At 36.9% G+C, this 17,353-nt stretch overlaps 1 protein-coding gene across 2 annotated transcripts in view; it reads right to left on the minus strand.

The window, feature by feature from the left end:
• Positions 1-17,353, minus strand: part of GNAL (G protein subunit alpha L) — a 180,716-nt gene that overhangs the window by 60,072 nt on the left and 103,291 nt on the right. The gene's annotated exons all lie outside the window — the stretch shown is intronic.

Raw genomic sequence — 17,353 nt, forward strand, 5'->3', positions numbered from 1 at the left:
AGAACTCTACCACTTTCATCACTTCCCACACAGCTGTGAGGAAGCCTTTTTCCATGTGGTGCCCAAGGATAGTCAGTGACTGCATTGTGGGTGAAAGGAAGCTCAGCTGAGCTCCCCCTCATATTCCAGAAAACTTCATGGCTCCTGAGGCTGTCCGCTGCTGCCCTGGCAGAAATCTGATCAGTGTATTCAGTATTCTGTTAGGTTTTGCAGGATAAGCCTTGTAAAGTAACAGAAGAATGGCAAATTTAAAAGGTTATATTTGAGCCAAGTAAACACCTGGAATTCACAGTATGAAGCAAAAACTACTTTTGTGGCTCCAGGACTCTCTTGCAAGCCTCTACAGCCTCTACTCACAGTAGAGAGTCTTCATTTTGAGAGCCTGACTTTAAACTTGAATCCTAATCCAGCGTTTAACTGAGGTGGTTGTAAACTTATGTTCCAAGAATCCCGCAAGACACAGCGAGTGACAATTTGCCCCAGTGACTCCAATTATTACTGGTTTGCTTGTACCAAGAGTAGCAACTAATTTTCTATTAAAATTGCTCTTCATCCCCAAACATTTACTGAGTGCAAGTGCAAGCTGTGTTAACAAAAAAATTTTAAATGGATTTAATGACTGGGTGAAGTACCAGGTGAGGCACCCAAGAGAGAAGCAAGCCTGCTCAGTTACCTCTTCCACAAACAAGTACAGTCTCTCGATAATCAGCCTCTTGTTTACGAGTTAAAAATGTCCCTGATGGCTCAGTCAGCTCTCCTTAATCCTTTATGAAATGTTCTGCCTAACAAGGGAGCTGTTTTGCTGTAGGTATACAAAACGCAGCTGCTCAAACTCCGAATGCCCACAACAACGACAGGCAAACAGTTATAATCTAAAAACAAAAGCAGAATACATTACTTGAATTTCCCCAACAGCAGCGATGTCAAAACCTGCATTAGCACCAAACCAATAGCATGAGAAACACTGCAACCACATACGGAGGGGTGGTCAACACAGGGATGTGCTCAACAGTAGGGTTCAGATGTTTCTGAAGAACCAGCACTTACAGTAGATTAATTATACAGAATCCTTTAGGAAAAGTACAACCTCCACCCCCTGCAAAGTATTTTCTGTTGTAATTTGTGGGTGTGCAATAATCAATGCAATTACTTTGCTAGTTAGTGACTCATTCTGATAGGCACAGCAGCAGTTTGGCCTCTAACCCTCCTCCAAAACCTAACTTTGGATCTGTCAAAGAGAATTACACAATAATACATCCAGATCTACCTTCTATTCCTTTTCATTGGGCTTATTCTGTCTTTTTTTAGGCTGGATGCAATAGTCTTCAAGCACGATCAGTCTGCACTAAGCATAACCTCAGTTCACTAGAGCTGAACATGGGAGGCGAATACCACCTTCACAGAACACAACCTCTGTTGGAGCATCTCATATTCCAAGAAAACAAAATTAGGTTTTTAACTCCTAGGAGAATCTTATCCAACTTGCAAGTATAAGGAAAGGAGCTGCGGCAACAAACGGCATTTATAAACGTATAAAAGCACCATTTTCACATAGCCACCACATGCCACCGTGTGACACCAGTGGACAAAATGCACCAATTGTGGAGCTCGCTGACAGTGTTCAAAAACCACAAGTGCGACCAGCAGAGATATATTCTACATCCCTTTCTAGAACTATTTCTGTGACTTCACTTTTAAGCTCTTACTCTACACTAAATTTCCAAGAAGTGTGTGCAGTTGAGGTATCAGCCTGATCGCCCTTAGCAGTTCTATTTTTGCCTGCTAGAAACATGTTCCATCTGCCATCTTATTTTATAGAAATCAACAAGTTCAACTTTCATAGATCACAAAACACATTTGCAAGGTCTGAGAAATATATTAACACATGCTTTAAACTTGTATCTGTCAAATACTAAAAAAAGTCCAAAAGGTCTTTAGATCATACTAGCAAAAATAAAAACATGATTTTGTGCTATCGTAGTATTTTGAGGCTAGCACTGTGCTTTAGATAGGTTTTGAAAATAAGAATGCATTATAAGTCAAAGAACATTTCCATATTTTTCCTTCACTACCTGTTAAATAGTGGTGCTTTTTTTCTTTGTTTTTTTTAGAAAACAAAGCATTTATCATACTAAAACCAAAAACACTCTGATTCAATCTTCTAGTTTCCATTTTAACTGTGTACTTTCAGTTTTAGTCTGCCATCACAAATCCTTGAATGTTGTTGCCTACCTGCTATTTTAAGAGGCCACAAAGCTCTCAACTAAGAAAAGTAGGAGAGATAATTTAAGCAAATTACTTAGTGTATATAGTGTGAAAAAATGTGTCGAGGATGGAAGCTCACACCCAATTTTTTTCCTTGAAATTATATTGGTTTTGGAGAGTCAAGACCTCTCCCTGAGTGTACATAAAAGCTCTTCATTTGAAAAAAAGCACCACCTCTCAAATTATTTGTGAGAGTAATTAAAGGTGCGTTACACAATCCTACAATGTTTCTGCACTTTGCATTTCTGAAATACTTGTGAAAAGAAAATGTAAGCACTGTTATAATTCCCTCAAGGAGAATTTTTTTGTGGACAGATGATGACAAAGCATGAAATTAATTTGCAAGTGCTGAACAAGATGCAAGAAGAATGAAAAATATGTAATGACTTGACAAAAAATTGGAGCAGGTGGTTTATCCCTGCTATCAAGATGCTGCTTACACAGTTGTCCTCACAGAGCACTGAGCCTTGAAACTGGAAAAATTACTGAGAAACACATAAACTGTATTACCTGTACTGGGAATTGTTTGCTTGGTGTTTGTTTATTAAAAGCAATAATGGCACCATGAAAATGTACAGATTCTGTATGTCAAAATTTGTACGTTTATCTGACTAGGTAAGACTAGACAGAGCACAGCCTATGTGGAATAAAGGAGAGCTAATCAGCCCACAGCACTTTTGTTACTGCTTCTGGTTCTGCAATAATTCAACTCCTGGGCCTTTGCAATGAACACCATATTCAATTTTAAGTCAATATAACATCCATTCAGTGAATATGTACAAACCACTCCGCAATCCTTGATGAAGGGAGTGTTATGGAAGTGAGAAGTGCTGCTGTAAGATATTTATTATAAAGTGGTAAACTTGAGGCATTCCATGGCAGGGAATAGTAACAAGATTTTTATTTTCAAAACACTGGCCAATAACAATAACTTATGTGGCAGAATTGGATCTGAATCCTCCCTAATTTTAAATCTCAAGTAGTATTGTATTAGATCACATTTTTTATTAGCTGTATAGTAAGGCAGTTGTCTATTCCATGCCACAATGTATTTGGGCACAAATCCGTACCCAAGAATTGAGATCCTCCAGTGGATTGTTATTTCACTGAGTAGTGAAAACCACGAAGTTAATTTTCACCTGCTGCTTTGAAGAGATAAATCTAAATGTGCACTCTGTCACCTTTTGACAATGAGAACCTGACCCCCTGTTCAAGTTCCTCCTGTGTGCTCTCAGCCTTTCTTACAAGTCTGCTTCGGTTGTCATTACTCAGAGGGTGGAGAATCCCGCAAAGATGTCAAACGAGTGGAGTACAACGCGGAGGGAGGCAGCTCTTCCCTGTCCCCAGGCAGCTCTCCTGCCCCTGCCCATAGGGAACCCCTGCTGCTTCTGTAAATACAGCTTCAGAGTGAAGACAAGCATCCAGCGAGCTGTAAAAACACAGGACAGCAGCCTGTAATTCTTCCAGTACAAGAAGTTTCTACTACTCCCAGCCTCAACTGTTTTCCTTAAACCAGTTTTGAAGGTCATACATCAAGGAACTAGTTCATGCTCTAATATGCACTTTATTTTTTAAGTGATTTCCTACTAGACAAGTGGTTTGCAAGGACAGAGAACTCTGATTTCCTTTATAGATTTGATTCGGAAATAAATGCTGGCAACACCATGTGACAAAAGGGCAGCATCCATAACTTGAGCAACTCTCATAGTTGCAGCAGAAAGTAATGGAAAAGCCAGCCTGCTGCTGTCAGATCTATCCAGCCTACCACTCCTCTGCCCAAGTTTTATCTAAATTCTTCAGCATTAATCTCTCTTCTTTTGACACTTGTTCCTGTCCTTATCCATGTGCAAAACCTAGCTTCAGCACTCTAACTTATTCATTCTTAAATATTTATAATAGTAGGCAAAGGAAATACAAGTCTCTATTTCTCTGTCACTAAACTAAATTGAGTATCAGGAAACTTTTTTTATTAAGTTAATAACCACAAGTGCAGATATATGTATATGAATAAGGATTTCAAAGAGAAAACTTTTTTGATTCTTCTATCTGATAGCTGTTGCCTTTTAGAGCTATTCTGGGAAATGACTGGATACAACTGCAGGAACTTGTAATTTTGACTATATCTTAAAGTTAAGTATTTTAAAGGAACCCCATCGTTTGAAGATGTGCTTACAACGTTTATGCATGCAGGATCACCCTGTCCTTTTATTCAGTAAGATTAAGATTAATAAAGCTCGGAGTAGTAATACAAATATATGCAAGCAAATCTTGGCTGCAATTTATATAACTTTCAACAGTCTTCTAATGACAGTTCCCACAAATCTGGTGCTGATGAGCCCCAGAAACCAACCCTATCAGACTAATTTAGAAGAAATTTAGCTAGCAACTTCAGAAAAGTAAGATTTGTAATTCCTAGTATTTGGTTCTCAATTTCCATTCTGCATAGTATATAATTGTCAAGAACTATGATAACAACTATCCTATTATGCATAATATGGAAAGAATGCATATAGAGTAACAAATGAAATTGTTGAGGCATCAGAAGCTAAGTATTTTCTGTTAGCCCATAAATATTTTTACAACTCAGAAACTATTTAGAAGTCAACAGAAATCTGTATTCACAGGAATAAAAATCTGTGTCTTTATGAATTTAGATGACTAGAGACAACGGCAAACTTGATGGGAAATTCTGTCGGAACTTCAGAGCTGAAAATCACTAAGGGGGTCCACCTGTTTGGGATGCAGATGTTTCTAGGGTACCTGAAAAAAACCCCAACTTTATAGAGCCCAAGATAGCTTCTTCCCTTCTCCCCTTCTTCCCTTTCTTCCCAGTCTTTTATTTACTATTTGCTGCATGATTATTTCTTACTTCAAATGTAATCTAACATGTAAGCTGCTGATCAATATTGTAAACAGATGATTAGTGTCTTGTGACTGCCAAAGAACTGTTAATGAATCTCAATACATGATGCTGAAGCAGGGACGTGAGGTAAAATAATTGAATTGAGGGAGATAATAAAAACAGGTAATTCCTTCAGTTTAAAAGGCAAATATTGCCAGAGCTCCTTAAACAGAAAGAAATTATTTACACTTGTCTCAGAAATGGTAGGAAATTAATTTCTTTGGATTAATTAAAATCAAACTGCCACCAACTGCAGCACTGCCTACTGAAGCAAAACACAGAAGTAATGAGTTTGAGGTCATTGATATTGGACCCCTCCAACCTGCAACAACTGTGACCCCCAAGGAGCCTCCCTGCGCCTTCTCTTCCTTCTCTTTTCTTCAGATACTACTCATGCTGTAGAGCCTGCCAGGGCCACCACAGGGCCATCAGCAACCTCTCTGCAAGAGGAGTGGTTGCACATGAACAAAAAGCCCCTGCTGGATGTTGCATCTGGTGAAAGAACTCAATTCAGCTGGATCCAGAGGGAAAACCTGACATACATGTGCCAGTTGTGAGCAAGGCTTCGAAACAATGCAAACACAAGTCAGTCAAGGACTTTGGTTGCCTTCTGTTACAAGATCAAACCAACCAACTTCAGAATGAAACAAAAAGAAATACTGTCTTCCAGCAGCAAGCACTCTGAATTTCTAGGGTAACTCCATTCCACAGACATTCAGTCTTTTCAGGTCTGTTGCTTCCTGTGAATGACCGAAAGAGATGGCTGAGCAACAAAAGCACACAGGTTATTCACAATTCTCTAAGTATCTCCTTGAAGAAGGCCAGGAACAGGTGCATTAAACACTATAGCTTTCAAGCAACCATAAATTTTTGAGAAATGAAGGTAGTAAAATCACCAGTGGTTACTTTTAATTAAACAACCAACCAAACACAAGCCAAGTTTCTCTTCCTCTCTACCAGCCCACTGATTCATAGGTTATTAATCCATAGCTTTTTCAATTTTTCAAGTTGAAATACACTAGTGAGGGAAAGAGCCTCCTGCATTAATTTCATCAAAGACTTTCTTGGCAGTTAAACCAGAAAATGTATGTAAACACCAGAAGTAAAATTCTTGATCAGTGGTAGCAAGTCCAAACCTTAACATCCTGAAATAATCAAATATCTGCATTTAAAGCAAACAATAAATATCTGAATATAGAAAGGAAAAGCTGTTTATTTCCAGGAAAAAAAAAAAAAAGGTATTGACTTGGAGAACTCAAGACTATAAACATTACTTCTATCTGTCACGCTGGGTGTATGACACATTTGGTTAAACATAATTGCTTTCCTGATATGGAGATGTTTCTGTTTTCAAGCTGTGGCTTTCTTATCTACCTTTTAATGATCAAGGGTTATTTTTAATGCAATATAATTTGATTAAACAAACATTTGATATACATTTTTAAGCTATTTATACAGATAAGTTCATGATAGATTCAGTGTGTAAGATGAGGAAATTTGTGTAAGAACATTGCTTTCAGAATTTGCCTTCTACAGGATCACACCTTGAAACTGTATTTACACTGCAATTAAAAAGGGAACTAAATAATAAAGTCTTCTGCCTAGTATACTTTCGTTACTGTGATAATTTTTTCACAAATACATGGAACTACAATAAAATGTGGATAAAGAGCAGAGTGATCTTCGCAAGAGAACAACAATCCACAAACCAAAGTTTTCTGACTTTTCTATTCAAAATCAAAGGACACCCACACCCACTGTATAAGCTACATTTTTTTGTTGCTCAGACTCATTATAAAAATCCAGATTAATTCTCTAACACATTCATCGACTTTTAGAAACCATATTGAAACCTGGCAATAAGCAAGTATTTTAACTTGCTGGATCTTCAGTGCACTGTATTTGTACAATTTCTACTTCTTAATGTTTACCCACACAGCTGAGTATTTAGCACTGTCCTTGAGTGCTGGATGTTTCCCACACAAAATGACTGCGCTGAGCACACGTAGGCTGCAGCAAATCTCAGCAAGCTTAGAGGACATTTTGCTTTTGCACCCCCAGGCACTTGGTGCAATGGGACCCTGATGTTAATCTGAACCTTTAAAGTACATGAACTAAACTCCTGTGCAAGGCTCCAATGGTCATCTGCATCTTCAGACACCCCAGAGGGGCAAGACTTTAACCATTGTTAGCCCTTGGTGAGCAGGTTGGCAGAGCTGTACTCTCAACACAGCCTGAACAGCCTGCTGCTACCTTGAACAATTATTAAAAATGTAGAGAAAACGCTGACTTCCTAAACCAGCGTTTTAGTACAATGGCAGTTGCACTTCTGCTAATGGTGACTGTTGTAGACAACTATGAATACCTTTTCCCAACATTTTTAGTAGGAACAAGCTGGCAAACGCACTGTCCTGGCTGATTAACAACAGCTATGGGATCCATACAGGTACACCACACATGAAGATGAAATGTAGGTGTGCAAAGAAACCTTAAAATAGCAGAAATAAACATAGTTCTGTTGTCAGTAATTGATCTGTGATCATCATGTTTATTATACACTTTTACATTACAAGTCAACGCTAATAGTCCCTTGATGCACAATTATTATCTGGTTCACTACTACATATACTTCTAATGGCACCAACCAGTAAACTAAAATATATTTGTTAACAAGAGAATACTGAGAAGTGGTTTTCCTTTTAGAAGCAAGCAATGAGATAAACAAGATAAACTCATCTGCTTCTACTGAAGTAAACTGGCTAGCAGGATTCAATAGACACTTCAGGTTTTTGGTAAAGCAAGAGGCAGCCATAATATGTATTGCTGTATTTGCCATGTTTCAGTTAGATAAATTATAAAGACTCATTCTAAAATAGATGCCAAAGATTAGACAGCTATCTGAATGGACTTAATATAGTTCACCAAATATGTTAAGTGGTTCCTGTTGCTCCAGGTAACCTGACTGAACTAAGTATTTCCAAAAGGAAAGTTGCATTAAGTTCCTAAAAATACAGTAGACAACAATTTGCAATAGAAGAGGACAACAAAGGTATGATGGAATATCATGAAATAAATGTGTTCTTTGAAATAAAATAGGTAACTTTGTTAGGTAACAGCCACAATAGAGTTGCTGTGTATTAAAAAAAAACCCAAGAATTTTTATAGCAAAGTTGTAAATTGTTCTGATTTTTTTTTTTTGCTTAGAGACAGATATGAGTTGTATATCACAGAGTTTTGCTAGATTAATTACACTTAATCAGCATGTGAGAAATTCAAACCTGTGAATAGCAGCAGTGTAACAGCAAAAACCTAATGTGAATGGAAGTATTTCACAGGAGTGAGCTTCTGATAGCTTAATTGCATCATTCAAAAAGAAAGCATGATTACAATGGTGGAAAAATTCCTTAGGTCAGAATACATATGATACCTTGATAGATCAATGCAGATGCACTGCATTCATATGCTGTATGAGTTTAAGAGATGTAATTTAATTGGCACCACTTTTTCAGATATTATGCTCCCATGGCTAGAACAAAATGGTTATTAAACCTTTTGGTGAAATTGTGACATTCATCAAACTCACTCATCAGTTCTACATCTTGCAATTTTAATTTTATATTTATATATTGTTTTTATATATCAACATATAAAACCAACTGATTCTTCTTAAATTTCAGTTCTCAAAATATATCTCTTTTCAAACATAATCCATACCTATCAGTTTTTAAATGTTACTGAACTATGTATTTGATTGCTAATTTAAAGCAAGAAATTCTAATGGCAACTTCTAGAACTATTAAAACTTTCTTCTGAATATATAAAATTATTCTCCACTAGTGTAGTACAAACCAAAATGCAGAGTCAATCCTCTGACTTTGAAGTTTCCTGTTTGCAGATTTACAGCCACATCAGTAACTACGAAATGTCATTAAATACAGATATAGATACTGCATTTGTATGTAGCAACTGACACTTACCTGCTCATAATGAAGATTTCCAGGAACAAAGTTAGAAAACTACTGATTAGCTAACACACCTCCCAGAAAACAGCTGCTTTGTGACCATATCATTAGATTACAAGTCATAAACCAGGTGTATGATTGTATGTCATAAAATATAGACACAGACACATCCATCTTGGAGTCCTTTAGTTGGAACACTAAATCAACAGATAAAGTGTTGAAATCTGAAAGCATTTCTCTCATCATTTCTATTTTGCTACTCATCTCAGACCTTAAGAAAAATCAGAAATAAAATGTATTGTAAAATAAAGTTAGCACATGCATATTTAGTACAACTATTTGCATATTCAGCATCCAGATGCTCTTCCACACCCAGAGCATTTAGTATCAGCACTAACAACTAACTAAAATAAGTCTTCTAAGAAAAGCCTGCACTTTATTTGTGGATGCACTGACTTTTCCCTAATGGCTTGCAAAACAAACCAGTCACCTTGTCTAACTCAGGGCTCCCATGCTGTCCTGCCAAACCGACATTGCCCAAGGAAACACCAGCTAATGCACATGCACAGAATGTGCTTTAATTGACTTAGAGTTAAAACCTTTGACAGAGATAAATCAAACACATCGCTGAATAATGGGACAAGAGATCCCATTCTCCTTGGCTTTACATAACCACTCAGAATTCTTATGATGCATGAAAAAAAACCATCTATTTTTAGTATGTTATTAAAGTCCTACACTGATATACCACGGAAAACAAGTGTTTTCCATATCTCTAAGTATAAACAGTAAGAAAAAAACTTGTGCTCTTCCAAAATGACTCAAGCACAGGTCACAAAGTACTTCAGCTGCAACTGAAGCATGTCATAGCTCTATACTGAATCATTACACTCACTTTTCAGATGGTTAAATTTATCTGTGATTATATATCTTGCTTACGCTACTCAGAGAGCCAGGGCAACCATGTAAGAGAGTCCAAACACTTAATTTCCACCATATAACTCAATTCTTTGCTGAAAGAAATACAGTATGCCTTTGCCTTTTCTTCCAGAGTTTCATCTTCTTTTTGAGACTTTTGTTTAAAAATGATTTTTAAAAAACTAGTTATCAGTCTTACCTGGATCACTGCAGAATTATAAAAAGAGGGAAAACCATTGCTGTCCATTTTATTAACTAATTTATGTTAGCTGGAAACCACTAAATGTTCTGTCAAGGCAATCAATTCCAGTGCTGCATCTTACTTTTTCTGAACAGTTTGGACAACGCAGTCTATGAATTTACGACACTACTGTTACAATTAAAAAAAAAATAAAAAATTGTAACACTCCTATTTCAGTATTTAACATAAATAACACTGTAATAAGCCAATTATGCTGCCAGAAGTACATTACACTACTGGCAACACCTGTTCATGGAGGTGATTTGGACTGAACGACTGGGTAATGCTTTGGACAGAAGTTCTACAAGACCCTGTGGCACATTCAACATGAGCGATTTAAGTATATGGCTAGATGTTGTGTTATTTTTTGCAGTTCAAGAACAGTACAAATATGAACTGAGAATATTTCTCCCATACAAACAGACAAATATAAAAAAGAAATTATAGACATATCAGTGATGAAAAGAAGATGAAATACAGAATGAATGTGAGTTTGCATGTAAATTTCCATGCAATGATCCTAACAAACTACCTGTGAAAGTTTCAAATGCAGCAATAATGGCTTTTGGAGATGACCTGGAAAACAAGCTCCGCTTATGAAACTCCTTTTGTATTAAGCTTTATATATTTAGGCCAGATTCCCCAAACCACTGAAACTACAGGCAACAGGCTAATGAAAGGGAATCATAACACTTAAGACTGTGGTGTACTAGGACAAAAACAAATAGCTATTGCCAAAGATAAATCAGTTTTTCTAACCCAAACATCCCGGGGAGCAGAAGATTGCCTAACTGGGGATTTTGCCTGACAAAATGCGTAGATGTTGTAAAGAGAAGTTTCTCACTGGCTTCTTAAAGAAAAAGGCAGGTAGCATATGAGAACCACCAAACTAGAAAGGCACTGCGGGGGAATGATTCCTTCCTTTCTGGAGGATAAGCCACCAACAAGGGCAGCAGAAGCAGCAACAGCTTTACAAGCATTTGCCTTTAGCTGAGCAAATCCTCCAGAACAGACAAGAACATGCGATGGAAACGTGCTCACTACAGTGACTGTTTTGGTCCAGGGCTGGTTCCTTTCCTTTTTTTTATGCTAAAAGTATAGGTTGTGGGGAAAATTCTTCATAGATCTACATATACGCCCTCTGAGAAATTGCCTGAAGAACATGGCCGTACTTCAATTTATATCTGATGTAACATTCCCCCATTTAGAAAAAGAGACGTTTTTGAAACACTCCTCAAGAATATGCTTAGGTTCCACACTCAAGCAGCACTGAAGTTTTGAATCAGTAGCACATTTTACCCTCCAGAACGTTTAATTTCTCTCCTATTTGTAAAGCTCCTATGACATGGATGAGATCTAGCCCATGACTAGTTATTTAAGAGATCTTTTGTACCAGCTAGTAAGCAGGTTCATATCATTGCCTAGTATGAGCTGCTGTAGCTTCATGGGCCCATTTCAGGAAATGGGATGCTGATACAATCTGTCTGGTGCCCAAAAGCTGATGGACCAGGGCAGGCAAGAAGCTGACCCACATGCTCTCCACGCAGGGAGCACAAGTAAATCCTGAATGGACTAATCAACAGTGCTACCACAGGGTGTGGAGAACTAGGCAGGCTCAGGGTAACATCTCCTTCAGCTCTGCATGGGAAGGCTGTGGTACATCATGATAGTGAGGATCTGGGGAGAAGCAGGTGTATATTCCTGAGAAAAGAGACTCTGACCTTTGAGTCAAATTGCAGAAAGAAAAAATCACTGGAAGTCTCCTCAGGTGGGGAGCTCCCTCTCCTTATGCTAGCTCTCAAGCAAGATACATGTTTTCAACGATTTTACTTGATGTACTGTTAAAAACCAGCTCACTCTAACATGAGGAGTAGACGGGAGGTTATTTTTTAGTCTAAATTGGTTACCTATTCCACTACACGGCTGGGAGAAGGAGAAGGGAGAATTTGGAGAGAAATAAAGCATTCCAAATAATCTGAATAGGAGAAAAAAAAAGTTTCTAACAGAAAATTAAGCATTCTTAAGAGGAACTTTCGAAACTTTAAGGAAAAAAGTCAATTTTAACGACTAATTTCTTCACTTGACAAGAATTCACAACCATCACAGCTAACCCTCCAGCAATTATAAAAATGCCCTAACTGGTGCTTGTCTTGTGACTTCAACAGTATTTTGCAAAAAACTGTAACATGAAAGAGTGATTTTTAATTATTTTTCTCTGGCAGTCTAAAACCTTTACTTTCTTCATTTGATTTCTGAGATCCTAAAGACCTCTCATTAAACAAAGAGTTTAATGTGGAAAGTATTTCACTTGAGCCCCATCAGTGTGTGTAACTCACTTAAAATCTACAGCAGACATTCTGGTTATTTTAAAGGGCAGGGGAACAAATACGTAAATTTGGTTATGATGGTTTATCTTCAGATTTTATCAATATAAAGTATTGAGGAGAAAATAAACAAACAGTAAGAGACAAACAAAAGCTTCTCAGAAAATGTCAGGAGTGGATGTAGTCACGGAAAATTTGTTTTTTCTTTCATCACAGTTTCCAATTGGACATCCCATGAATCTGATAGAGAATGTCATAACTCTGTTTCCTTGCCAATAAAAAAGGAGAAAAATTGAAGTAGTTAACGTAGAGAAAATAAAAAAAATTGTAAGCATTCTGTTATTTCCAACATTTATCATGGAAATAAATCTCTGCTCTGTAAATCAGCCTCAGCACCTACCCTATGCATCAGCCTTATAGTAACTATGGGAAAAATACTCATAGGACCCATTGGTCTTCTGGAATCAGCATGGCTGGTAACAGGAAGAATGGTGTTGGATCTTAAGGATTTAGCACTGAAGCTACCTGTCTTTCTAGTTCTCCAATTGTAAAATAGCAGAAAACCAAATGTTATTAATGAAAGCACTCTAGTTGAGAGGGACTAAAATATCTACATTCATTTCTGCCTATGACTCTTAACAGTGATCACTGTGAAAAAACCCAACAACCCCAAACATTGGTACCCATAGCGTTCTGCTCTCCCAGTGCTGTGGGTTATTTAAGGAAGCTTTATTTCACCTTAGCTTACGTATTTTCACGTATCCCCATTTTGTCACTTGGGCTTTAAGGTATTTTTAGACTTTCTAACTCATATAATCATTAATCAAATTTAAAAAACGATCCTTGATTTTGTAACAATACACATAACAGAGAATGACTTTACACAATAGTCTGTGTTACTAATCCTAAAAGCCAAAATGTACCTATTATGTTTTCTTTCTACTGCCAAATTTTATCTCGCTCCTGAAATACTAATTTAAAAATATTCATTAATTATTTACCATTGAACTATTTCTCCCCTTCTGACTTGCCATTTCAAAAGTTAGAATTATTTAATACAAAATAAATTGAAATTCAGCTGTGGCTAAAAATGACATTTTTCTCAATTTAGTAACACCACTGCATGAGAAGAAAGTAAGCAATACCTTGATTTCTATATATGCTTCCATAAAGACAAGGCAAACATTTTGTAAAACTTTCACAGAATACTCAACCCAGCAACTTCTAATTATCCTAAATGAACTGCAAAAATGCACTCAGTGGAATGTACACGTGCTTACACAAGTAAGATTATTATGAATGCTATCAGTAAGAATGATAATTTGCAAATGATTAAACTGCAGAGATAAATAGAAGGTCAATTTTTATAACTTGATTCTGGCTTTGCCCAAAAGGATTGATGAGAAGCTGGTACAATTGTCAGATAAATTCATGCATCCCCATTTTAGGCATCTATTTATTTCAACAAAATTCCTGAGAGATACTCCGTTTATAAGACTTAATATTTTCTACGGTCAAGGAATTTTGAAACTATTCTTTATATGAACATCACTTATTTATTTTTATTCAGTTTCTCACACAAGACTTGAGACTTTATTTATGTGGTAGTTTTATTTAAGGCTATGTTTTTCTTGAGATTCAGAAACAGGAATGCTCTTACATTTTTTCACATTATCCTCCCAGCATACCCTAGATCCAACACACATAGCCTCATCCTGAAAAATGAACCATGACTATTCTACATCCCTGTGTAGATGTTCTTTTGCTCTTTTAATTTTCTAACTTCTCTGTAAGAATTAAGTCCAGAAGAGTTGTTTTTCACCCCTCTCTTTACAAGTTGTTACAGTACTTAAAAGAGTAATACATCAGACTATGGAATCACGTATGGAAGTATGCAGCACGTAAATGATTACAAATCAGCACAACACATCAGCATCCAGCCATGCAGCACAGGAGCCAAGACCCCACCCTTTTCCAACCACAGCCCTGGTGTGCCTGGCTGTGACTCTGGGAGGAAACTAGCTGAGGGCGAAAGTGTTTCCTAGCAAGTGAAAGGGACGAAGAGTGGGATAGCTGACCTTGTTATTTCCTGGTTATTGCTCTTTGTGCAGAGGAAATAGGCATTTTGGCAACATCAGCTCAAGTGAGTTGAGATTGTCGGTGTTTTAATGGATTTAGATAACTTTTTCTTACAGAGCAATCTTTGTTTTATGTTTGGACAATAAAATCACAACACCGTGATCTGCTGCTGTGTTTGTTCATTTTTCTGGCGGCAAAGTTTTCTAAGATACATGTGCTTAAAAATCCAGTATGTGCATCTTAACATACATCAGTTAAGCCCATATTTACTATCTAAAACAAAGAGAATTCCTGCAATCCAGTGAGTTGGTGGTCCTGTCAGTCCTCTGGGAAAAGAGATATCTCATTCTGCTCTCTGACTGAGAACCAGGCAGAGCAGAAATCCAAATTTCCCAGAAGACTGCTCTGAGTGTCTGCCTTGGAAGCTCTCCCTGGCTGCACATTTAGCTGACAGTTTTGTTAGGAAACACTCTTCCAAGTTTTCTCAGATTCTTAAAATCTTTTGGTTTCAATGACTCAGCATTTCCAGAGGAAAGGCTGCTGCACTGAAAAATTAATGAGCAGCTGTATTTATAATAACCACTGAAATTACATTTATCAGTTTTGTAGTTCTGACTGAAGAATTAGCTATCTATTAGCTAACTTGACTGCTAGAACATGCCCTCCCTTCCCCTCCAAACACATTTAGAACTTAAGAAAGGTAATTAAGAAAGTAATTAAAAGTAATTAAAAAAGTAATCTTATTATCTTACAATCTTATTGATTCAAATGAACTGTTTTTTCAAGAATGTGTATTCTTATGACATTGATGTATTTGTGTCACTATGGAAAAAGCGGAGAACTACAACTTCAATATGTAATCAGTAGTTTCCTTATGGCTGCAAAATAAGGGACCTCACAGAAGATACCCCACTGCAATAAACAGTCAAGGTATATTTAGAATGACCAAACTGTACTCTTTAATTTTGTAATGTTTAAGTACAGGTAAACTGTAAGGGATTTAAATGATTAGAATATTTCATTAAAAGTATATATACTTCTTGTTGTTGTTGTAAATCGAGATCTACAGAAGAATGCTTACTCATAGTTTTCTCACTAGACAGTTTGAAATGTTTATTCTGGATATGGTTAGCAGTATTTTCTGATCATGTCTAAAGGCCTATGTAAATATTGAAGATTAAAGCCTGAATATAATTTTTTGTGGACTTCAAAATACCATTTGTGGACTGTCAGAAGACCCACTGAGACTGTGTTAAGGCATTCATCCTTCTGCTGCTTTGAAGATCCAGGCAAATACTCCTGTTTGCCGCGGCAAGAGGGCAAAGCAGTGGTAATGTAAGTGGCAGGAAAGAATGGACACCTCCAAACATGAAACAAACCCACATCTTTACACTTGCAGCTCATGAAACCTATTATTTGTCCTAGCATTAATTCAAGGAAAAAAAAATAATAATTTCAAAATACTTCCTCAAGATCAATGATGACTGGCATACAGATAATACATTTGGTACTGCCCCATCCACACTGGATACACAGTAATTACCTGGAAATTGGTCAGTGCTTTACGTGAAGAACACAGTAAGTCACTACAGTATCACTTTTCCATTGTTGCTAAGACGGACATAGATAAGCACAATCCCTGGTAATTTGTAATTGCATGTGATACATGCATTCTGACATTACCATAGGAAACCAATTCCTTAAACAGCAGTAATCCTTTTAAACTAAGTTAAATCAGGCTATAGTAGCTAAGTGCAGCTTCTATCTCTGAAACATCTGTTATCACATAACTTTAAAATATATTTTTTAATTATATATTAAATCAGAGTATTCAGAAACATGGAATACACTACTACAAAACCAAAATCTGTCCAACACGTTTCTATGGAAAAAAACCTTTTAAACATAAATATTTATTTTTACACTTCACTTAAGAGGAAAGAAAAAAAATAATATTGTGTCATGGCACATAAACACACTTTTGCACTTTCCCATATGACTGCCCTCTCAAGACAGCACAATGTTTCTTCAGCCGCTGAATTTCTGAAAGCACATGTAGGTACACAAAGCCACAGTTTCTTACAAAGGTTTCATTACTACTAAAATAGTCTCATGCAGCAAAATCATGTTCAGGTTTCAAGTGTCCTCCTTCAACTGCAGTGGTACATACTGTTTTTTATGAAGTATTCTCAAAGCATGCACTGTCTGCAAAGCACAAGTGTGACACATAAGTCTAAGTGACATTCAAGAAATGCCCAGTACCCACACAGAAGATACAAGCTTACATGTTATATTAAGAAAACAATGAAAAGTCATTTAGAGAAGTACCATGGCAAAGTCCTGTAGTTTTTCACACACACACACAAACACACACACACACACACACACACACACACAAAAGACTTGGTTTATTTCAGAAAGACTCAGGAGTATTTCTTAAAACTCCCTCCTATCCAACTCCTCTCTGTTCTGATAGATGTAGCAGAAAAAAAAGCACATGTATGGTATCACTCTCACTGATCTACCTTCAATTATCAGACTGAAGCAATTATTTTAACTCCTAATCTTACATTATCTCAGATTCCTAACAGATTCCCTTAATCAACGTGAATACATCACCTGATTTTCAAATGATCCCACAGAATACACTTCAGTACTCGAC

Source organism: Lichenostomus cassidix, chromosome 2 (assembly GCF_008360975.1).
Source record: "Lichenostomus cassidix isolate B80296 chromosome 2, HeHo_3.0, whole genome shotgun sequence".
Classification (NCBI taxonomy): domain Eukaryota; kingdom Metazoa; phylum Chordata; class Aves; order Passeriformes; family Meliphagidae; genus Lichenostomus; species Lichenostomus cassidix.